The sequence below is a fragment of the Neolamprologus brichardi genome, chromosome 5 (genome assembly GCF_056152115.1).
Source record: "Neolamprologus brichardi isolate AB-2024 chromosome 5, ASM5615211v1, whole genome shotgun sequence".
In the NCBI taxonomy this organism is placed as follows: domain Eukaryota; kingdom Metazoa; phylum Chordata; class Actinopteri; order Cichliformes; family Cichlidae; genus Neolamprologus; species Neolamprologus brichardi.
In genome coordinates this window covers 15364046-15373631 of record NC_142108.1, presented here as the reverse complement: position 1 = coordinate 15373631, position 9586 = coordinate 15364046, and the positions used below count along the sequence as shown (strand labels likewise).

The window sequence follows — 9586 nt, the reverse complement described above, 5'->3', positions numbered from 1 at the left end:
TGCTGTCGCTTTCTATACACAGTTCACGCGATTGCAAAGTGAAAGCAAAAAACAAGCGCAAATTCAAACGCGATTTCAGTATGTCACATATTGACAGTGGCCGATGCCAATGACATAATTACCCAGCTACATTTCCGAAAGAATGCAAAAGCATTGACATATATTTTTCCTTCCTACGATAGGCCGACGGGCAGGGCAGAGATAGATTTTGGTAGCCCGACTGGAAAAAAGCCCCAGGACGTCGGGCTAGCGATTTTGCGAGCCCTGTATCTGATTGAGGAATCACTCATCTTTGGAAAAGAGAGTTTATTATGGAGAAATGTCTCTTTCCAAAATAAAAGCTATACTATACGCTTCTTCTGGGCTATATTCTCAGCAGCATATTAAACATATCAGGTCCCCATAAGGAGAATCATGTGCTAACGGCTGTCTAAATGACTGGGGTAAAGTTTGTAGCATGCGTGCTTGTTTTTGTCTGCTTCCACTTGTCTTTGCACTAGGATGATGTCAGAGTAAATGTGCAGTCATATTGGTTGTGTTCCCACTAGTGCTGTCAGCGTTAATCTGAAATGACGTTAAGGTCACAACACGGCAAATCTCCGTTAACGAGCTACCGCGGATCGCCTCATGAGTGGGGCTGGAAGACGTCAACACATTAACGAGCTAACTGCGCTAACACACTAGTTCCCACCAATTAAGCATTGCTGGCACATCCAACATACTGTTTTACTTTTGTCCATGACGTGCTTACCTTCAGGGTCATACGTCACATGAAAACCAAAATAGTTCCAAACGCCAGATCTGAATGAGGGTGGGGGAGGTTCAATTTGCCATGTTGCAACGAGCTTAACTTCTGTCTAGCTAGCTTGCCCTGCGCTCAGTGAATCTGTGTTCGACTACTCCGCCTAGGCTGCACTGTCGAGCGCAGATCCACTGAGCGCTCAACACAGACAGCATCGTCAGAAGGAAAGTTGATAAAATAAATTAAAAATGTTGTATCGTTCGATACATATGCGTACCGAACCGAAAGCACTGTATCGAACGGTTCGATATCGATACGAGTATCGTTGCACCCCTAGTTTATATATTCTCACTGTGTCTGCATGGGTACTTCTCAGGGATTCCTCCCACAGGGTGGGTTCAAGTTAAATGGTGATTTTGATTTGACTTTATGTGTGAACTATTGTCTGTTTCTGTGTGGTGGCCCTGCGAGAGAGAGGCGACCTGTCCAGGGTATACCCTGTCTCTTGCTCTGTGGATTCTTTAAACACTATGACTTAAAGAAAAACGTTAACCAAACCTTCATGATTCAGTCTAAGTGCATTCAGTCAAGTGTATAAAACACAGCAAAAATGCAAAGATTTACAGCAGCTGTTAAATGATACAAGAGCTGGATTGTTTGAGATTCTGAGAAAAGACAATGGAGTAAAAGTAAAATGTCTTTTATCAGGTGCTCACAGGTTCTTGCACTAACATTAAGTACAAAGTTTAACAAATTGGTTTTTGTTCCTTGCTTTATTTTTTGCTTGCTTTTCTTTCTTTTTACATAAACATTTTAAATATTTAAAAAAGAGTTTGACTTAAACATAATAAATTTACTGCAATTAATGTATTAATAACTTTTATTTATTTTTGTTTTTTTTTCCATAAAAAACTACATCAACTGCAAGCTTTAGAAACAGTCAAGTGATCTTTTTAAATTAATTTTGTAAGGCTTCACTAGTGAGGTCATTTCCTCTTAAATATGGAGGTCTGCCCACTTGTCTGCAGTTGTTTGATTTTGAAAAGTGAGAGTGCGGCATTCATTGAAAACCTACAAACACCGGTGTTGTGACAGGTCCGTTAGGTGGTTCTGTATTTATCACTCGTTACCAGCATCGTTTGTATCGCAATAAGCATTCAAATTTTCTTTAGCTTTCTTTTTTTTCCCAAGCTCTTTTAGTGAAATGTCAGCAAAGCAATTCTCATTCAGCTGGCTAACAGCTAATAAGTTAGCTGAGTTCATCACAGTAGCTGAGACAGCCTGCTAAGTCCCCCCCCCCCCCCTTTTTTTTTTTTGATAAATGTTCTCTATTGTATACAAGTATTATGTAAAATTCTTTCAAATTTAAGGGGATGGAGTTAATAAGATAAGATAACCTTTGTTAGGAAATTTGTTTTGTTGCAGCAGAAAGTGGACAGTGCAAAGTTACAGTAGCAAAATTAAGAAAAAACACTGGAATAGGATAAGATAATAAGAATACAAATAAGATACTGTACACAATAGAATAAAATACTATATACAACAGAATAAAATACAACATTGTCAGAAAAAGAGAATTGCACTTAGTGTTATTGCACATGTGTGGATGTGTGTCTTAATGAAGGAATATGTTGCTGCACGTCTGCCTTTTAAAAGTTCTTGTTTCAGTCTTTTGCAACAACAGCTAATATTACGAGAAACCAAATGTGTTACCCACTTCACTCACTTTAATAAACAACACAGGTTCCTGTTCTCACCACAGCAGAGCATGGTGTTGGGCAAGCATTTCGAGCATGCCCAACACATTCTACCTCAAGCTTCACAGCCGTCTTATTCAGCCAATACCTATTTTCAAATAGAAGATTTCCAATACAGTTAATACAGCAAAGGTTTCGGCTGAAATTTAAAACTTTCACAATGGAAAGAGATTTAACCCAAACCTCAAACTGAGATTTTGAATTCTAGCATTTGCCCACTTTGTTTTCATTTTTTGTTTTCCTCTTTTTCTTCTCCTGCCTTTTCTACTGTTTACAGCTCAAGCTTCAACATCCTTTGTCCACTATATCCGCTATCCCACCTCTGCACATATCCAAACCATCTCAGCTTTCCCTCTCAATTTGTCACTTGGGTTTGGTGGTCTCAGAACTGATTACTATGAAGAACATAGATCATCTGTTTTTACCAATCCACATGTAATTTGTTCTCAAAACAACCATAAAAATATAGAGTTGTAGCTAAAATATTACATAACTTTCAAACATAAGTCTTACACACCAAAAGTTTCTGGGTGACGCTAAGAGACATAAAATTATTATGACGATTTGCAGAATCGTCTGGGTCACTACTAGTGATCGTGAATTGGAGAGATGATTTGTCATAAAATCATCTTGTGAAATAGTTGATTAATTTTCGATCACACGCTTACATTCATTCAGGACGAGCCTGTTGAGCCACCTCTTTTTTGTTATAGTAATCCATGACAACGACCTAGACTGTTACAACTTTATGGAGGTCTCCCAAGAACTGCTGATGAACTTCTTCATAATGATTGGAGTGATCTTTACACTATATCTGCTACTACAATTATTACCAAGGGACTGAATAACACTGTATTCATTCAGAGTACAGTAGTCTGGAAGCTGGTAAACTGTTCCCCAACTTAGAGACTCAAGTGTGCGGATCACTGTATCCAAGCATAGTGTCTTGTTTTGTTTTTTGGTGGAGTTATTTTCATTGTTTTGTTGCAATAACTGGACTACAATAGAATTCTAATAGTCACTGTTTTGAATATGAAGGTTAACCAAGCAGGTATTAACAAATCACAGAACCAGGACAGTGGTATATGTACATTTTAGAGTTTCGACAGTTTACAGTGTAATGAATCAAATCTGTTACTGTGATATTCAAAAGTACATGCCATGTCTTTAGCACTTAAAAGTCTTTTTTAAAATGATTTATTTTAATATTTCTTAAATATAGTTTACTATAGAAATAGTTTTGTGTGATTTGTTTTTGAGTTTTCAATGTTGATGTTTGACCATTGTTTAATTAAAAAAAGATGATGAAAGTGAACAATAAATACGCAGTTTTCATAACTCAAAAAATGACTTGTACTCGTTTCTTTTAAGTTATGCCACCTTATTCACATTAGATGTCACAATCAGCGGGGCTGACTGTGTGTAGAGTGAAAGGTGGACCCAAATGCAGACGAAACAAAACGTGAAACGTGACTTGAATAACCAAACACGAGCCATTTATTAAGGCTGGCAAAATAACTGCAAACAAAAGGCAAAAGGCAAGGCTAACAATAAACTAAACTGGGTGAGCTAAATTAAATAAAAACCTACAACAGGAACATGGACCTGATATAAGAAAACTTGACATGAACTCTTGGCCTAGAAACAAAGCAGATGATCTGACAATGACACAATGAAAACAGAGGACTTAAAAACACAGGAGGTGATTAGAGGACGTGGGAACACATGGGGGAACAGCTGACTGACATGAGGCTAATGACAGGACAGGGGAAGTGAAACTAAATACATTGAGCAAAGAACACACCACTCCTTCAAAATAAAACAGGAAACATGAGACGCAGACATGACAATACAAGCTTGATAACATAAGACACGCAGCATGAAACACAAAGGGTGAGGGAAACTTAAATACAGGGGAAGAAAACACAAGGAGTCTAATAACCAAATGAACTAATCTAATGAACTTAAAAACAACTAATAAACAACATCCAAATAAACTAAAACTTAAAACGCTGGGTCAACAGACCCAGGAACATGACATTAGAGACATAAATCAAGACTTTAAGTTGTATTTAATAAATATTTGTGAATATAATTATTAAACATTTTACTTTTAGTCAAATGTAATTCAAATGTTGGAGTTCTTATAAGCTTCAACTTTTAAGTTCATAAACTTAATAACCTTAGGGCAATCGATTGCCTTAATTTATTGAAGTTCTGCTAACTTCTTTGGGTTTACACTGTACATCACATGGGTTATTGTGGATCTCTGCTGAAATACACATTTCCAAAATCAAAAACTGAAAAGAACTGAAAACATATTTTCATTGAGGAAGCACTTGTTTTTACTAAACTATGTAATCCATTATTTTCTCAGATGGTTGTACAAACAATAACGATATTATGTCATATCCATATCACCGCAGACAACATATGCTCAAGTGTTGGGTTTTCTTAGTTATATTTTGTAGGGTCTTAAACCTACAATGTGAAGTGCCTTGGCATTCATTTTGTTGGCACCATACAAATAAACTGAATTGTAATGAATATAATATCAAGCCCTACACTTCTGCCTTTCTATACACTTTGTCCAAAATACTGGCTCACACCACCAAATCAATGCACAAAACAGGGTCCACAAGGACATGGATGAGCGTGTGTGGTGTGAAGGAACTTGACTGACCTGCACTGAACCCTGATCTTGCTTTTGGACTGAGTTCATTGATTTGTAGGGTGAGCCAATACATGTGACAATTAAAGTGTAAGTAGCTGAAATAATTTTTAACAAACTGGTAAAAGAAGGAAAAAAAATCAAAACTGCTGCACTCAAACCTATTGGACAGAGACAGCGTCTTGCAAGATGGCGAGAGAGCTTGTCTTCATTGTTGTTCGTCTTGTGTAAATGTCCAGAAATCATGGGCCATGGATCATCTGTGGAGACAAAGGTAACAACACATTGGTCACTTAAATTATACAAGAAATTCACTAAAAATGGCAAAAACAGTTACCTAATTTGAAGTTCTCCACTCAAATTCAGTAAGCCGCTGGAGGAAAGTTGTGACATGAGGGTTAATCGCTTCACAGTGGTCCCAGTCTTTCTGCTTGTCCCAACCTTGGAGGTACATTTTGTTCCCTCTTCAGGGTTTATCCTTACAAAAAAACTTAAAACATGCCATAATAAATAGTAACATACAGTAACATTGAGTTGTGATGTGAAATAATGAGGTACTTAGGGATAATTTATTCATCATCTATCACTATTAGCTAACTGTTCAAACATACCTAGTTCCAATGTTGCACACGCTGACTCCTGGTATTCCAGGCATGAACCAAAGAAGACTGACATCACATCAGCAAAGGTATTCTCTTTGTCCAGCTCAACAATTACACGCCCCTCTGCACTCACCATCCAGCAGGTGGCGGTCATTGAGCTTTGTCCTTAAATGTATAGGGGCAACATTGTCATTGTCATTATGCAACATAAAATAATTTCAGTACTTCACTTCTTCACACTGTCTAGATAGTCATAAAGCAAATAGCTACGTACAGTTAATTATTAATGGCCTTATGTACACAAGTCTGTTTTAACATATTATAATTGTACATAATTGGGAATTATTCTGCACATTAAACACACCTAACAAAGAGTCAGCCCAATCAAATTACCAGAGACGAATCAACTGTATGGTTATTTTGGAGTTTATAGTTTGTGCTGCTGTTAAACTTTACAGTATTGACTTCAGTATTTCTGCTGTTGGTGTAGCTAGACTACCATGTTGATCAGTAATATGTAATGTGAAATTTGATATTGTTACTTTGCTGGATTCACTGAGACACATGTCCAACAACCTTGGTTTATAAAGGAAATTACAGAAATTTGAGCTAACAAAACAGAGACTGCCCTGTGTCCACGAAAAGCTCCTGTGCCAAACAGAAATTTTAATATGGTCTAATCAGCTCTATTTCATGAATGACTTCTTACCAAGCATAATCAGCCTTGGGGTGATGGGCAGGTTGCTCTCTGCTTCAAGGGACATTCTGGTAGATGTTTCCTGCCAGAAAAATGACCAAGACATTTTATGTAACAAAAAAAAAACAAACAAAAAAAAAAAAACAGGACAGGACAGCAAGCAACAGCATCAAACATAGAGCTGTATAAAAAAAAAAGCTTACATCTGCTAAGACAAAGAGGGAGTCTTCATCTTCCTTGTAATACTTCATCATGAGAAGTATGGCTGCTGTGCCAACCTTGTTGTTGGTCAAAACTCCCTCACTTTCTATCTGCTGGATGAGTGTCTTTATACCAAGGTTCCATTTGAGCTTCTGGCTGGAGAAATAGTTAATAATCCTTCCGCCTTTGGTTATGAGGGCCTGACCTAAGTGCTCACTGATATCGATGGCTGTGAGTTTGGAAAAGTGGTCCGAAAAACCTTTCCGAGTAAACAAGAATGGCCACCGCTCCTGAATTTCAGCTACTGAAAGTGAGGGACAACTGTTGATAAGGTGCTGCTGAGAAATATATGTGAGGCACATGAAGTCATCCACATCAGGTCTCTCCACAGCTCCAGGTTCTTCTGAATTAAAAATTGTTAACAGGATGTGTTTCTTTTCCTCTTGCGTTTCCCCCTAAGGAAGTTCAACTGGCTGCCAATTTATACAACCATAGCTATCAACAAGGCATCTAACTTTTTTAGGTGAGGTTGCATTACTGTTGGGACTGCAGTCTTCCTCATTCCTGGTTCTCTTTGTTTGATGAAGTCTATGTGTTGTATTATCTTGATTAACATGTTCAACTCTAGATTTGATGCTTCTTAGTAGTGAATAATGTCCACAACCCAGTCTTTCTCCCTTTTCAGTAAAATCTGCAAATGTTTGAGGGTATCTGTTTACAATGATCTTAGCAACCTCTTCACAAGATGCACGTTTAGGGTTTCTGCAGTTAACTTGTATGGCCTCCACAACAATTCTAACCATACTCCTCCTGTCCTCTGGATGAGCTCTCTCTCCTCTTGTGATTGCATGCAACAGTTGGAGTGGAAATCTTTCCCAAGCTCCAGAGTAATGGTGTCATTCAAATTCTTTGGTCTGCCATCTAAAAAAAGAGAGAGAGAGAGATCATTGGAAAAGCAACTTTATATGGCTATTTCAACAAATATCTCCTCATTAAAAGATGAACCCTGCAATTAGGATTGGGTACTAACAGAAAGGCAGTTTTGGGGACCTTGTCTGAAGATGAAAATCAATCCCAGGACTGCAAAAGAACTACAAACTCAAGGTCTTGCATTGAAAAGTTGAAAAATACATCGTAAAATACAGTATATTTTACAGTTTGTCACAGTTTCCACCCTTAGTCCTACCATTACCAACGAAAGGTTAGTATTGGTATTATGGTACTAGATTCAGTGTCTACTTTGTTTCGTGCATTGCACGGCTGCAAAGATCCTGAAATTATGCTCTGTATAGTGCTGGTTGGCAAGAACATTTTAGCCTGCATTTTTAAATGACACAAAGTCAACTGTCTTCTAATAGATTAACTGTGTCCTGTCCTTGTATTATGGCAAATCCCCCAATTTCTTGTTGCCTTGACTGCTGAACTGTCTGCTTATGTTTTTGAGAAATATGGCTGGAAAATGATGTTCGGACACTGAAGTATTTAGAGCAACCTTCAAGTGGACATAATCCCCCCCCCATCTTTGATATGAAATCTGAGAGGGGCACAAAGAGCTGTGAGGTTTTGTGCAGCATACCCACATCCAGGAACTTGACAGCTGAGGTCACCAGTGAACTTATAAAACTCCTCCTCAGTGGTCTCTCTTCTTGTTCTGTGATTTCTAGGCATATGTGAATTGAGGGCAGAAAATGTTCTGAAAGTGGCAGGGCAGTTCTCAGTTCCACAAGAAAGCCTATAGTTAGCTACATGTTTGTGGCTTTTAACATGCAAACTGAACAATATAAATTTCCATGCACTGAAGCCACAAAATTTAGAAATACACATAGTTGCAAAAAGTTCAGTGACCAATTACCTTTCCTAAATGACATATACAATGCAAAAAATAAGAGTTTTGTCAATAGGGACCAAATTCCCAGTTTTTACATGATCAAAATTATTCACAAAAGGCTTCAATAAACAGAAAATGTGTGCCGACAAGAGAGCAGTACACAAAAATGAAAAGATATTTGAGCTCGAAGCTTTAATGGGTTTAACATGACTTAGTCAGCACTCCGCACCGTACAGGTAGTACAAGCACACCTGAAAACACTGACCAGCTAACAGCTTTAAGCATTTGGGCGCAACCTCGGTAGTTCACCGATTCACCTGTTGCAAACATCCAAGTTTCTATCAAGTCTCATAAATCCATCGGCAACTATTACCTAACTAGTCTTTTGAGTCTCCACATTCATAGATATTGACATTTTGTCTTAGCATTTGAATGAAAATATCCTGGTAGGGTAGCTTAAAAGTCAAAACAAACAGTAATAAGAACGCATTGCGGACTTCTCTCGAATAAGTGAAAAAACACTTACCTTCAGACTGATTAGCTGATCCGATCCAACTTTAATGTGTCCCATGTCAGTCCGTTTTAGGGAAAAAGTGTTAAGTGGTTTCATTTAATTTTGAAATACTCCCGCATGGACGCGCAATTTGGAGTCTAGCAGAGTTATCACGAATAGCATAAGATCTTCAGATATAATCCAATCAACCTTGCATTTAACCCGATTGAACATCCAGTTACCTCTGACTACTTCTAAGTTGCGCATGTTAACGGTCTCATCATCACTCTGTGCTGCAGCGAACTGGATCTGTGGCACAGAATAGCAGATCAATATTTTCTTCTTGTTGTTATTTAATGGTGGCTGGCAACCAGCGAACCACCTCGAGCAATATTTTCTATCCCCATTGTTGTTTTGAAAGTGAATACCCGACATGTGCGTCATACGTCACGTTGTACGTCAGGTGAAGGTGTGGTGTCGGCTATCGCACCTGTCGCATTAAAAAGCTTTAAAAACGTAACAATGGCTTTAAAAACACAACCCAACGCGCTAAACATGAACAAACATAAACACCCGTGTTACATTATCACGTATA

At 38.0% G+C, this 9586-nt stretch overlaps 1 pseudogene; it reads right to left on the bottom strand.

Moving 5' to 3' along the window:
• Window positions 1–5746: 5746 nt before the first annotated feature.
• LOC148102756 (uncharacterized) lies at window positions 5747–9258 on the bottom strand (annotated as a pseudogene).
• Window positions 9259–9586: the final 328 nt, after the last annotated feature.